We start from the raw sequence: 14,963 nt of genomic DNA on the forward strand, positions 1-14,963 counted from the left end.
GAATTATAACACAGTCACTTAAATCAGTGAGACTCTGGGCAAACCATTGCCCTCCTTCCTGAGTCTCAATTTCCTCTTTGCAAAGGAGGATAAGAATCCACATCCCATCCCAACCACCCCCCCCCCCCCCCCCCCCCCCGCCCAGTCCCACTGCCAAGTGCCCAGGGTCACTGCGTGAACGCCACTGAACAATGGCTATGAAAGGGCTTTAGAAACACTGGAAACACTGTGGGACTATGCCAGAAGCACAGGAGGGAAAGGCCTTCAGGAGGAATTCCTTTGTTTCCCCCAGGACAGGACATCATAGCCCAGCTTGTAATTAGAGGCACAGCTGGAGCTCAGGTACAAGGGAAATGGCTAAGGCACCCACAGTTCCCTGAGAGATGATTTTCCTGCTGCCTGAAGGACCAACTACATTAGCGGCAAACATGATATCCAAACTAATTACACTCCAAGTTAAAGGCATGGGGGAGGAAAACTTTTCCCTTCTTCCCTTCTAGGTTTTTTGGCTGACCTAATAATAATAAATTGATTTAAGGGGCGCCTGGATGGCTCAGTGGGTTAAGCTGCTGCCTTCGGCTCAGGTCATGATCTCAGGGTCCTGGGATCGAGTCCCACATCGGGCTCTCTGCTCGGCGGGGAGCCTGCTTCCCTCTCTCTCTCTGCCTGCCTCTCTGCCTACTTGTGATCTCTCTCTCTCTCTCTCTCTCTCTCGCTGTCAAATAAATAAAAAACAAAAAACAAAAAAAAAAAAAAATAAATAAATTGATTTAAGACAGATTAACAGGAAAAATACAAATTTAATTTTGCTCATAAAGGAGCCTCCCATAGTCACGGGAGGGTCAAAGAGGGACAGTTGAGGCTTATATGCCATCCTGACCTCAGAAGGAGGCTGTAGGAATTTGGGGCTTCAAAGGGAACAAAGACAATCCACAGGAAGATGAGAAGAACAAATGTTTGCTCTGCCATGCAGGTGTCTTTCCGATGTAGAAAACTGTCTTTGGTTATAGCTCTCTTCTTGGTACAGACTCCCAATCTACATTTTTTTTTTTTTTTTTAAGATGCTTAAGGGGGAGGTTAAAAGTTCCTCTTGAGTCTGGTAGGCCTTAATTGCTAAAATAATCCACATGCCAAAGTGGCACTTTCTGGGGCAACCCACTCTGAACCCCACCAAAGGACAGAAGTGTTTGAAGAAGCCAAGAGCAGAAGAATCATAAACATGGCTCAGGTTTTTTTTCCCCCTCTTGTCAAATTTAATTTCCAGTTCTAAATTTTATAGGAAAAGATAATGAAGGGTAAAAAAAAAAAAAAAAAGACAAAAAAGACATTTTAAGGTTTTGTTTTAAAGTTCTAAAGATAGAAAAAAAAGCAAGGAAGATATACACACTGAATAAATGCTTATACTCCGATTTGGATTTCGTGGCGTACAGGCATCTCTAGACCTATTTTCAACATGTGGTCAAAATTAAAATTTCAAAGTTAGCAAAGTATATAGTCATGTTTGGGTTTTTTTTCTTTTAAACTAAGTTTAAAAAACTGACATCTATTCTTTTTTAGACCTCTTAGTAGTTTAATATGTGAAAAAGAACATTTATTTTATAAAATTTATTTTCTATAAACATAAATTTCAAATCAAATTATCTAGCAGTGTGCTTATTTATATAGGCAGGCTGGAGATAGCAGTTCTATTCACATATTTCACTATGGTGGTACAATGTAGTACTAAATATTTTACAGGCCAGGAATCAAAACATTTATAGTTCCTATTAGGAAATACTATATTTAAAATTCTGGAATAACCATTTATAGCCAGTTAGAGAAATCTTTGCTAGATTGAAAGACTGCCCCATTATTACAGATGGCCCTGTTTATACTGTCCTTAGAGCTCTGCGTACCATTTTGGACTCCTTGTTTAAAAAAGTATAAGTCTTGGGACACCTGGGTATCTGTTAAGCATCTGACTCTTGGTTTCTGCATAGGTTATGATCTTGGGTTGTGAGAAGGAGCCCCATGTGGGGCTCTAGGCTCAGCACTCAGCATGGAGTCTACTTAAGATTGTCTCTTCCTTTCCTTCTATCAATCCCTCCCCAAAAAGTTCATGCTCACTCTACTCACTCTCTCTCCCCCCCCAAAAAAAAAAAAAAAAAGCATATCCTTTTTTTCTTTTTAATAGAGGTATAATTGATGTATAACATTAAATTAGTTTCAGGCATACAACATGATTCAATATTTACATATACTGCACAGTGATCACCACAATACGTCTCATTACCATCCATCAACACACAAAATTAAAAAAAAAAATTTTTTTCTTGTGATGAGAAATGTTAAGATTTATTCTTTTGGTAACTTTCAAGTATGGGCTATAATGTTATTGATTATAGTCACCATGTTGTACATTACATTCCCATGATTTATTTGTAATTGTTGACTTCTTTCAGTTGACCCCTTTCACTCATTTCACCTATCCCAGAAATACATTGAAGCTTAGTGAAGGAAACCAAAAACTGAACTCCACTCCATTATTTCAGAAGCTCTGTAGCCAAGAGAATGCCTCAGGTAATTTCCTTTCCTTCCTCTGGAGAAGTACATCTGACTCTCTAGTTAGTCTAAGAGTTCAGAACAGGAAGGCCTTTAGGCATCTGATTCAACTCACTATATTCCCATCCTGAAGAACTAACTCAGCCCTTATTCCTTACAAATGAGCTAGACAGTAGTACAAAGTAGTTCTGTTTTAGATTTGGGTAAGCTATGACATATTCCTAGAATTTTTTTCCCACAGACTCTGGCCCATACTCCTAGAAATGTACACATTCAGAATGGCATTTTGGTCCAGAATCCCATTCTAAATAACACACGTCTAGCTGGATCTGGTACTTGAGAGACCTCATTGACTCAAGTGGAGCATGGCTCCAAATCCTGAGGGAAACAGATTCCTTTCTTCCAGTATCTCTTCTGATTCAGGCACACATTCATGTGTCACCTTATGCTTGAATTGATTCTTTCCAGCTTTTCTGATTGGCATCAAGACAGAACAGAAATGGATTGGCTTTTGCTCTTTACAGAACAAAGAACTGTGTGTAATAATTATAAACTTATTCTCTAACACTTAAACAACAGATGATAAGAAATGTCATGAAATCATGCAAATATGTATAACCAAAGGAGGTCAAGGGGAGTGGGGAACCTAACAAAGTTTGAAAAATGGTAGAATTAGAGCTAGTAGGTTTCACTTTGGCCTATGTGAGGAACTTTTTTTAGTCCAGCGGTAGATGAAATGTGGAATGTTGGACAGTTTTACTTCCAGAACTGCTAATTTAGTTTGGTGCAATGTAGTTTCTTAGATGTTACTATGCTAACATATGAAACCCCCAAATCAAGTGTCTTAAAAAAATAAGTCTGATTTTCAAATCACTGTCTAGGATGGGGCTTTGGGGGGCAGGGCAGCTCTTCTTGCTTTCATTCAGGTGCCAGGATCCTCCAGTCCTGTGTTTCTTATGGTTCTTCACGGCTTCAGCACTCCTGGCATTCAGCTGGCTGGAGAAAGAGCCCATCGACAAGTGTGTGGGAGGAGTAGTGAGTCCTGAAAGTGGCATACAGTATTTCTGTTCACGTTCATGTGGCCAAATCTAATTGCAAAAGAAGCATGGAAAGGACGACTTCTTGTATGCCCAGGAACAAGCAGAGAATGAAATCTGGCAGATAGCAAGCAGAATTTGCCACATTCACAGTCCTGATGATTGAATTCTATGCTTTTCCAAGATTGTTTTAACTTTAATCAGGATTATATACAAAACCATTTCAAGGAAATATAAAAAATACCTTCACTCTTTAAAATCATTGTTGAAGTGGATCCCACAGCTTTTTGGCTGTGCACCCCAATGTCTTTAAATCTTTGAAGGATAATTTATCAGCGTGTACAATTCACCCAGTTTAAGAATTCACAAAGGAAAGCTAATTTCAGTGTGCCCGTAAAGCAATGAGCTGTTTGCTATTAGGTGTGAGCATTTTATTCTCTGTTATACATTTTTAAAGAATTCTAGAAGAGAGTGCTTGTTTATGACCATCATAGGGTAGTATTCTTATAATTACTTTACCCTGGTAGAATAGAAGAAATGATGTCAAATTCAGGTCCCACAGCTCTCTGAATCCCTTCTCTGTTCTCTTCTACCCCCATCAAAGTGGAAAAACCCATCTGTTTGGATCATTGAGGTTGGAAACGGAGTAATATCACTTCTCCAAAATAGATTTAATAGTATGGCTGGTAAATTGTTTCCTGACCTGTTTGAGGGAGAGTCCAGACCCAGAGAAAAACATGGTGTCTGAGTTTTCGTACCCATTAGTGGAAAAAAATCAGATTTAGGTTGTGTTTTTAAAGGCAATTCTAGTAGAACTATTACAGTTTTTGTTTTCAGTTATAATCTTGCCTAGACTTGATCTACTTCACTTATTTTATTTTCAATGATAAGTATTTTCACAAAGGATTCATATTTGCAAATTAATTTTTGATAAGTCTAAATATATGAATAGCTAGGAAGGAGACTGAACTCCATTTTATAAGCCCACCCCTCAAAAAGATAATCATACTGTCTGTGAGACAGCTATGGTTTAAAGAACATCCCTCTTCAAACCTTCAAAGTGATTCTCATACCCTGCCTGGAGGAATCACTCCCGACTCCCCCAGGACAGCTGATAATCACTCATCTGGGACAATGCACATGTGCAAGTAGCAAGAAAGATTCTGAAAAATAGGAGTAAGCTTTGAAAATTTGAGCAATAAATACATCAATAAATAAATAGGAAAAGAGGATGAAGAAAAAATAACCTCTAGAATAACTCATCTTTTATGAAAAAAATATGGTACTACATTTCCCATTTTAGTCATTCTGTTGTTTTTCCTGTCCTCTCCTGCTCTATCATTGCCTCGATTGAATATCAACTGGGAAATTAATGGACATTAAGCTCAGAGCTGCTCACTGGCTGGGCCCTTTCTCGGTTTTGGGAGGGAGGGGTATTGGAGTTTTACATAGTAATAGGTTCTGTAAAATTTGCAAAAGGAAGATTTTTTTTTTCTATATTATTTTTCTCAAGGCAGACTCTCAAAACGTTGTAACTTTCATGTACCACAAAACCTGGATTCTGCTCCTGACTCTATGGCTGGATTGGTGGTCAGACAAAAAGATATTTGATATAACTCATATTAAAATGTCTTTTGGGGGTACATGGTTGGCTCAGTTGGTTAAGCGTCTGTCTTCGGCTCAGGTCTTGATCCTGGGATCCTGGGATCAAACCCCATGTCAGGCTCCCTGCTCAGCAGGGAATCTGTTTCTTCTCCCTCTCCCTCTGCCGCCCACCACCACTCCCTCCAGGCTCTTGCTCTCTCTCTCTCTCTCATATAAATAAAATCTTAAAAAAATAAAATAAAATTCTTTCTAACACCCTAGCCTTTTTTTTTTAATTTTTTTTTTATTTTTTCCAGACCCTAGCCTTTTAAATGCCTTTACAGATAATTTCTTCAAGAGAACTAATCAATCACATTGATTAGCAGGATTCTTTCTTTTATTTTTTTTTAAAGATTTAAAAAAAAATCTACAGAGAGATCACCTGTAGGCAGAGAGGCAGGCAGAGGGGGAGGGGAAGCAGGCTCCCTGCTGATCAGAGAGCCTGATGCGGGCTTGATCCCAGGACCCTGAGATCATGACCTGAGCTGAAGGCAGAGGCTTAACCCATGAGCCACCTAGGTGCCCGGATTCTTTCTTTTAAAAAGTGACTGATTCCTGGCCAAAGATAAAAACAAAAATAAAGTCCATTTGAAGAGAGCCACACAGGTAACTATGATAAATAATGAGGACATGATGAATAGTGTTGGATCTAAAGATATTAATGCATTCATAATACAGATATTTCTTGAGCAACTACTATGTGCCAGACATTATTTTAGGTACTGGAGATACATTAATGACCTAAGTAGATAAAAATCTTTGCCTTTATAGAGGTTACATTCTAATGGGGAGAATAAGATAAACAAGCAAAGTAAATAAAGCTTATCAGAGCCTGATAAATGCTATAGAGAAAAAAAAATAAGAGAAAGAAGCTAGAAAAGGCTAGCAGATTAGAGTAGGAACTTATTTTTTTTTCTGGCAATTAAATTTTTTTCCAGCATTACTGAGCTATAATTCACATAAAACATTGTGTAAGTTTAAGGTGTACAGTACAATGATTTTATATATAAAATGATTACCAACATAAGGTTAGTTAGCACATTCATTACTTCACATTAGTGACAATTTATTGTGTGTGCGTGTGTGTATGGTGAGAGCTTCTAAAATTTACTCTTAGCAATCTTCTAATATTTAATACAGTATTAACATTTATAGTCACTATGTTGCACATTATATTCCTGTACTTTCTCATCTTATAACTGGAAGTTTGTAGCTTTTGACTGCCTTCACTATTTCCCCTACCTTCCCTCTGCCCTTGGCAACTACCATTGTGTTCTCTATATCTGTGACGTGTTTTTTTGTTCTCTTTGTTTTGTTTTGTTTTGTTTTTTAAAGATTTTATTTATTTATTTGACAGAGAGAGAGATCACAAGTAGGCAGAGAGGCAGGCAGAGAGAGAGGAGGAAGCAGGCTCCCTGCAGAGCAGAGAGCCCGATGCGGGGCTCGATCCCAGGACCCTGAGATCATGACCTGAGCCGAAGGCAGCGGCTTAATCCACTGAGCCACCCAGGTGCCCCTGTTTTGTTTTGTTTTTTAAGAGTTCACGTATGTGATCATACAGTATTTGACTCTTTCTGATTTATTTCACTTAACATTATGCTTTCAAATTTCATCCATATTGTTGTAAAGGGCAGGATTTCCTCCTTTTTTATAGCTGAATATTATTCCATTGTTTTATCCATTCATGGTTGATAGACACTTTGGTTGTTTACATAATTTGATAATTATAAATAATGCTTCAGTGAACATGCGGGCACAGGGATCTCTTCAAAATAGTGATTTCATTTCCTTTGGATCTATACCCAGAAGTGGGAATGCTGGATCACATATGGTAGTTCAATTTTTAATTTCTTCAGGAACCTCCAAGCTGTTTTCCATCATGACTACACCAGTTGATATTCCCACCAACAGTGCACCATGGTTCCTCCCACTAGGAGGCTAGAAAAGGCTGGGAGATTAGGGTGACAATTGTAAATAGAGTAGCCCAGGAATATCTCTTCATGAAGGTGACATTGAGCAGGTATCTGGGTAGAGAATATTGGAGGCAGAGGGAACTCCAAGTGCAAAGGCCCCGAGGTCTGGCTGCTCAAATGTGTTCAAAGGAGCAAGCAAGGGGAAAGAGATACAGGATAAGATTAGAGAGGCCTCAGGGAGCTAGATCTCTCCTATAGAATGCCATGAGCTACTGTGAGGACACAGTAGTTACTATTAATAAAATAGGAAGCCGCTAGAGGATGGCAAGCTGGGGTTGCAAGGATCTGAGGATATGTTAGCAGTACCCCTCTGTCTGCTGCACAGAGAGTAAGTGTGTGTGTGGCAGAAGTAAAGGGCACATTATTTAAAATAGTGTTGCGCTGTGGGCTTATCAGAGTGGTCTTGGTTGCTCTGAATCACAGAAAAATAAATACAGAAACCCCCTCACTTCCACCTGGTTAACACGACACTGTTCCTCTTTGGGCTTGCGCTTGCCGAAGCCAAGTTTGAGGAAAACTGCATTTTGGAAATACCACGGCTTAGAAGTGGTCTCAGAGAGCTGCAGGTTGACAGGGACCCATTAAGGGGAACGCAAGGAAGTAAAACCCGAGCGAAACTTGGCGGGACTGCCTCTGATGCTCAGGTCTTCGCTACTTTCCCCGTCCCCTCCATACTCTCCGTGTGAGATCAGCAAATGAAAACGGGTGGCAGGGGAAACGCGTGCACGCTTGCTTGTTTTATTCACAATCACAGAGAAGCCTGAATAACTTTTTCAATATAAATTTAGAGCCACTAACAACAATGAAAGTGAACGTGTCCCGTTATCACCCGTCTATCAGGTTAAATCTGTATTTATGACCTGGACTGTTTGTTATTTGTAGAGAATTGCTGCCAACAGGGGCCTCAGCCCATGCCTGCAAGTTTTGCTGCTGACTCACACCCCCCGCTGCTTCCATGCCAGGACCCATTCGAGATCCTTGGCTAAGCAGAATCTCATTTAAGAAGAGATTCCTTTAAAATGATCATTGAAAAATCTCCTATAAACCTCAAGTAAAACAATTCTTGGTTTGGACTTTTGAAAAATGTTAGAAGCAACAAACATTTTCCAGAAAACTTGGCCTTTTGCCATCCCATTCAGCAAAAATCTACTGTCCAAATCCAGCTTGTCCCTTCTGGCCTCCAGTCCAAACATTAAATGTATGCTGTCATTTTCATCTGGAATCTTTTTTATTGTCCTGTGTCACTTGAGAGTGTCATTGACAAGTCATAAACAAATGATGTGTATTTCCAGAGATCACTTGATATTTTTACTCATAAATAACCATACACCTTTTACCTTTGTGCCAAGCTTTTGTTTATAAAAAATCATCTGTGAAAGCAAAGGGTGAAATGTTCCTTTCTTAAATGCTAATCCTCGGCACAAATATAAGTGTGAGGCAAACTAGCAATGCATCCCATCCTTTATCTGTATAATCCACCACCGTGGCCAAATATTATGTCCTGTCAGGGTGTCCTATTTATATTTGAGATGTGGTGTTTGATTGATTGGAAAAGAGGGCTTTTTGCTACAGACTCATTTCCGTAGATAATCTGAGCTAATAAGTAAATATTACAATGGGGAAATTTCAGAAGGGGGATTTCTTTACTCCAAAGAAGCTCTTTGACCTGTAGGGAGATCTCAAATGGGAAATACCTCTGGCATTAATTGGAAACAGGTTTCATAGTCTTTTGGTATTGATAATAATGGATAACATATTTATCATAAAGAGAAAAAAATATTTTAAACTGATTATCCAGCTCCGGTTACAGTGACATTAAGCTTGAAGATGAACCAACCCCGGCGGCCCCCCTCCCCACCCTCCCCCTGCCCCCTGCAAGTGGATTGGATTCCGGTGTAGAGCCAACAGCATGGGCTGCAGTATACATGGGAGAGTCTGGCACAGGAAGAAAACAGTAACGTCTGTGTGATTTGAGGTCCCCCAAGTACACCCAGTGACTGGAGGCCTGAGGTCTGAAGGACTGTTTCTGCTCATTACAGTCTCATTATATTCGGCTGGAACCCCACCCAGGTTGTTGGAACCTCCTGCCCTCCACGGTTCCTAGCAGGAAATGGTGCTTTCTCCTCAGTGAGGAATATCTTGAGAAAAATCAGCCGTCTCCACCCTCTCCCCAGATATTATCACACTGGAATCATGGAGTTGGGTGGAGACAACAGCAGCTAAAGCTGGAAGGGGGATCTGGCTGCTGTGTTTCTCACCTCACTGCTTCCCTGTGTTTGATTCAGGTGGTTTGGCTGCCCCACCCTCCCGGTTCCCTTCCTCTCTCATCTCTCCCTTTAGGTTCTTCCCAAAGCAGCGTGTTCAGGCACAGAGAATGACCTAGAAGGAAAGTCCCCCTCAACGATAAAGGGCAATAACAATAAAAATGACAATAGCTGCTAAATACTGGGAAGGTCCTGCCACCAGAAAGTGGTAGAACCAAGATTTGAAATTTAACCCACTTTTTCTATCTCCCAAGTGAATGTTTTAACAGGAACATTTTGGGTCTCTCCCTACCCCCAGCAGGGAGCAGGAAGATCTTTATCATCAACACACCAGTGTTCTTAATACACAGTGACAGAGACAGCTCTCAGATGCTCCCAGCAATAATGGGGACTTCCAGGGTTCCCACCAGCATACAGCTTTCAGCAGCTGCTAGTTCTCTCTGGGTTCTTCCCATGGGAGCTCTTCACAGATGCTTTGATAATGGGACATCTGTTGATTGGGGCTTCCAGCAGTTTCTCCCCTGGAGTCTCCATGTTTCTCAACCTCCTTCAGGCTCCAGCCTAGAGATGCAAGGTCCTGAGGGTCAGGCTACATGAGGTGAGCTGCTCACCCAGCACAATAGCAGAACCATGGCTCAGAGGAGAGCCCAAATCATGGCCAAGAAGAGAGGCAAAATGTCTCAACCAGAAGCAGGGTTGAACATCAGGCCAAAAGGTGGGAAATGACTCCAAGCAAATAATTGCAAGATCAAGAGACCCAAACTGTGGGAGCAGTGGAGGAAGCTGAAGGGAAGGTGGGTCAGGATAAGTCATTCCACCCACAGGGGACAGTGTGGAGAGATAGGGAACAGTTGGGTTGATTGGTTGGTTTGTCTGTTATCTGTTTGGTTTTTGTGTGGAATGGGGTCCACAGAAAAGGACGGGCCTGTGGAGGAAGTGGTCTGAGTAGTGCTAGTACACAGAGTTCGATAGTGGGAGGCCATCTGATCATCACTCTTCCTCCCCCTTCATGGGGCGCCATCCACAACTGCATCGGTGTTTCTCCACAGATGCCTTCTGGGTGAAAGCCAGCTCCATTAGGGAATGCATGCATCCTTGAACTGCATGAAGGACAGCAAACATGTAGAATAATAGAGCATCTCACTTAGTTCCATTTGCTAAGACCTTCCGCAGACCCACCGACTGTCCTTATTCCAAATGAACTCTTGAGCTCTATGAAGAAGTCCATCAGATGGGTTACAGCAGACATTCTTTTACACCTTACTGCTGTCTTCATAACTGGAAAAATAGGAAAGGTAGCAAATTCCAAAATGTGGGGACTCATAAAGGCAGAGTCTCAGAATTAGGCTTGACATGCAAGATCTATAAGTTAATGATACTTATATATGAATGATCCTTTCAAAGAGTTAACATTTGAAGTTCCATCGAGGGGAGGAAGCTAAAAGATATTCTTGTATTTTTCTGATGGTTAGTAGGTGGCTTTGCAGTAGAGACAGACACACAGTGATCATTCTCCCAGACTCTGGAATCAAGACAGCTTGAGTTTAAAACCCACCTGCAAACTGCATAGCCTTGAACACATTACTTAACATGGAGCCACTGCTCCGTGACTCTGATTATTCACTTGTCAAGTGGAAAATATAACGCCTACTTCAGAGGGTTATTGTGGGGATTCAATGAGATAATGTATGTAAGGCACAGAGCACAAGATCTGGCTCATGGAAAGTGTTCCAGAAGTTTTACTGTCATTATTATCATTATGATTACTGTTACCACCATCATCGTTATTACTCTCTCCAATTCTTCAATTGCTTTCCCAAGCTTCTGCTAATCTTTTACTTGGACTCTATCTCTTCGGCCGTGAGTCACGAGAAGATTCGTTACATGAAAATGTTTGCCAAAGAGTGTGCTTAAGAAGTTCAGTGTTGGTCTCTTTGGTTCAAGTATCTAAGGTTAGGATTAAACTTCACTGCCTTCTTGTTTTATTAATAACGACTTGACCTGGACTGTTTATAAAGTTGTGTTTCAAAAATAAGTATTTTATGTGAACCCTCCTATATTTTCAGCCTAAATTAACTCCCAGTTAATTTACTATTCACTGAGAGAAGCAGTACTGCCTTGATTTGTCCCAAACCTGACTTCTTCAAGGAAGCTCCTTAGTTCTAATTTTTGAACACAAGAGCATCTCAAGTTTTTTTGTTTTTGGTTTTGTTTTGTTTTAAATAAAAATAAATGATAAAACAGCAGGGACCATTTTTTTTTTTAATCATTCTCAATCTGTAAAGCTAATACTAATACTTACTGGTTAATATAATTGTACCAAACTTTGGTAATCACTTCCTACAGATTGTGAGGTTTTATTTTGGGTATAATCGTTATGGGGTTATTTTCATGAGTTTAAAAAATAGTTTTGGCCTTTATTTACCGCAGATTTTCCTTAAGGTGGTGGTCTCCATCTAGTGGACAAAATATTATATTACACCCTGCATAGAAAAAGAACAAAGCAGGACGCCTGGGTGGCTCAGTTGGTTAAGCAGCTGCCTTCGGCTCAGGTCAGGATCCCAGCGTCCTGGGATCCAGTCGTTGCTCAGCGGGGAGCCTGCTTCTCCCTCTGCCTTTGCCTGCCACTCTGGCTGTGCTCACTCTCTCTGACAAATAAATAAATAAAATCTTTAAAAAAAAAAAAAAAGAACAAAGCCCCCACAATATCCCATACCAAGCATTTTATTGACTTATTAATAAATTTTTGGTTTTAATAAGTAGCACTATTATAAAGACCATTAAATATTTTAAGATACTTAGTACTATTTTTTCCCAAAACTTCCAGTGAAAAGTTTGAGAAGTTGCTTAACTTAATTGGAAAAATTGTAATAACAAAAGAATTTACTGATTTGGGGGACGGTATTGGTATTATTCAGTTGAACTGAGAAAAACTAAACCAAGAGTTACTCCTGTATCTCTTATATTTCTACTTATTCATAGCAGTGAAATATATTTTACCTTTAAAACAGTAAAAGAAAAAAAAACAACAGTAAAAGCATCTGAAGGGAAATAGACATAAACTTTTTCTTATGCGTTCACATTAGGTCCTCTGCATACTGAAAAGCTGCAATGACTGTGTCCCAGAGAAGAAATCTCCCCTTTTTCTCTTCCTATTTAAAAGACGTTAGTGTCTTTCAGTTGAATACGAAATGCCTTCAAAAGCCCTCTTAAAATACTACCATTATATGAAAACTTCTTAGAAGTCTGGATTAAACCCAGCTTGGATTAATCTCATCACCTTTATTTTTGTATCTCAGTGTGCTCATTAGAGGTGCTTAACAAGTGCTTATTTAGTTAAGCATATCCAAGAAGAGCTTGCCTGAGGTCCTGAATAAATCTCTCATGACTGGAGATCCTTTCCCCCTCTGGCCTTCCTCAAGAATGCCCAAAGTCCCACATGCATGAAATTCCTTGTCCAGGGAAACAGATGTCACCTGCTTCCGTGTCACAGTTGCTAACATACATTAATAGTTTACTAATTATTCGTTAGAGCTGGAAGAGCTTCAGGAACAGTAGATGATTAAATCTTGTTAGCTCAGTAACTTTGGCCAATTAACCTTTTCTTTTTTTTTTCGCATTTTATTTATTTTTTTGTTTGAGAGAGAAACAGATAGTGAGAGAAGGCACAAGCAGGGAAGAGAAGGGAGAAGCAGGCTCCCTGCTGAGAGTGGCACTGGATCCCAGGACCCTGAGATCATGACCTGAGCCCAAGGCAGACCCTTGACTGACTGAGCCACCCAGGTATCCCTAGTTAACTTTTCTAGGAGCTGGTATCCTGTCTATAAAACGAGTCTGTTCAACTCGAAAACTTCTCATTGTCTTTGGTGACCAAATAAATACATCCATAAAGTGGTGCAATCCTTCAAAAAATTTAAATTGGAAAATTTGTTTATGAATGGCCAAGTTAGAATATGAGTTTTTCTTTCTTTTTTTTTTATTAGATGGATTAATTTGGAATTAGAGTATGAATTTTTTTTTTTAACTAGATGGATTAATTTGGAGTCAGTGTTTCTTATGTAGTTGTAGACTCACAGGTGATTTATGAAACCTCAAACCCTTCACTTCTACATTGGTCTCCAATCTTGGAGTCATAATACTATTTATTAATAACTCCAATGGAGAAAATAAAAGAATGTTTTTAAATTAATTAATAGTTTACATAAAGTCTGTAATGGGAAAAACATTGATAACAACTAAACTTGAATTCATTTATTTATTTGTTCAACAAATTTTTAAACCACATACTTACTGGGCTATCTGAGCTTTTATAGTCCTCTCATAAGAACACATGAGACTTGACATTAATACTGGTTGATATATGACTAGGAAAGCTCTTTGTAGAAAGTTTATCTAATTATAAGGACTATGACATTAAGAACTGTGCATTTGTGATTTTGTCTTTTCCCACCTCTAAAGTCTGTATTGCCCAGCACAGTGTCTTCTAGTTATTCAGTCACCTATGCAAACTGCTTAGTAAAGGTTTCTGAGTTGCCATGTGAAGTGCTAAGAACACCCCGAGTCTCCATTCTAAGAGAACTCACAGTCGAGGAATAGAAACCAAGTGGCAAATATTTTCAGTTCGTTGAAAATGCTACCAATGAGGAGTGGGAAGTTGCCTTGGGAGCACAGAGAAAGGCATCTCATAAAGGTGAGGGGCATCAGGGCAGCATTTCAGGTACAGTCTTCAAGGATGAGCAACAATGAGGACATTGTTAGGTAGTGATAGCTTGATTGAGACGAGAAGGTGGCCGTTGATTAAGTGGAACATAAAGTGGCTGATGGAAAAAGGTTGCAAGTTGAGGTTAGGAATATGGTTATTACAACTGAAAATGGATACTTCGGACTCTGTCAGTCTAGCCAAGAAATTCGGACTTTATCCTGAGGACAACAGTGAACTACTGAAGTTTTGAGCTGACAAAGATCATGGTCAGATTTAAACTTTAGGAAGACTCTTCACGAGGTACAGACTGGAAAATGGATTCAAGAGACTAACTTAAAGGCTCTTATAATAATGTAGGTAGGAGTTGATGAAATCCTGAACCTAATATATTGGATTTGGGGATGGAGGGAAATGGATCCAGCAGAAATTCATGTTTGGATGGGTGTAGGTGGGAAGGGGAGAGAGCCCAGGTTTCGGGAAGTGATGATGTTAGGTGTATAATGGGAACTTGTTGAATTGAACCCAAATCATTTCAGGATTACTATGTATTTGTTCTTTTCCTAAAAGAAATTCGGTAGAACTATTCTTAGTAGAATGGTTCCTTAGTAGAATTTGCTTAGTAGAACTATTCTTTGCACAATGGTTCCTTTTAAACTCAAGTTTAGAGAGACACATTTCTTATATCTAGCTGATAAACAAAAAGTACCCTAACCTTAAGGAAGACAAGAATATGAAGTCATGGGTCTTTTTTTTTTTTTTTACTTTTGTGTGTTTTAATATTATCATTTCTTAATAGTGGATA

At 39.6% G+C, this 14,963-nt stretch overlaps 1 protein-coding gene across 9 annotated transcripts in view; it reads left to right on the forward strand.

Moving 5' to 3' along the window:
* The window catches only part of PDE4D (phosphodiesterase 4D), a 1,501,314-nt gene that overhangs the window by 1,258,809 nt on the left and 227,542 nt on the right, over positions 1 to 14,963 (forward strand). The gene's annotated exons all lie outside the window — the stretch shown is intronic.

Source organism: Meles meles, chromosome 3, assembly GCF_922984935.1.
Source record: "Meles meles chromosome 3, mMelMel3.1 paternal haplotype, whole genome shotgun sequence".
In the NCBI taxonomy this organism is placed as follows: Eukaryota; Metazoa; Chordata; class Mammalia; order Carnivora; family Mustelidae; genus Meles; species Meles meles.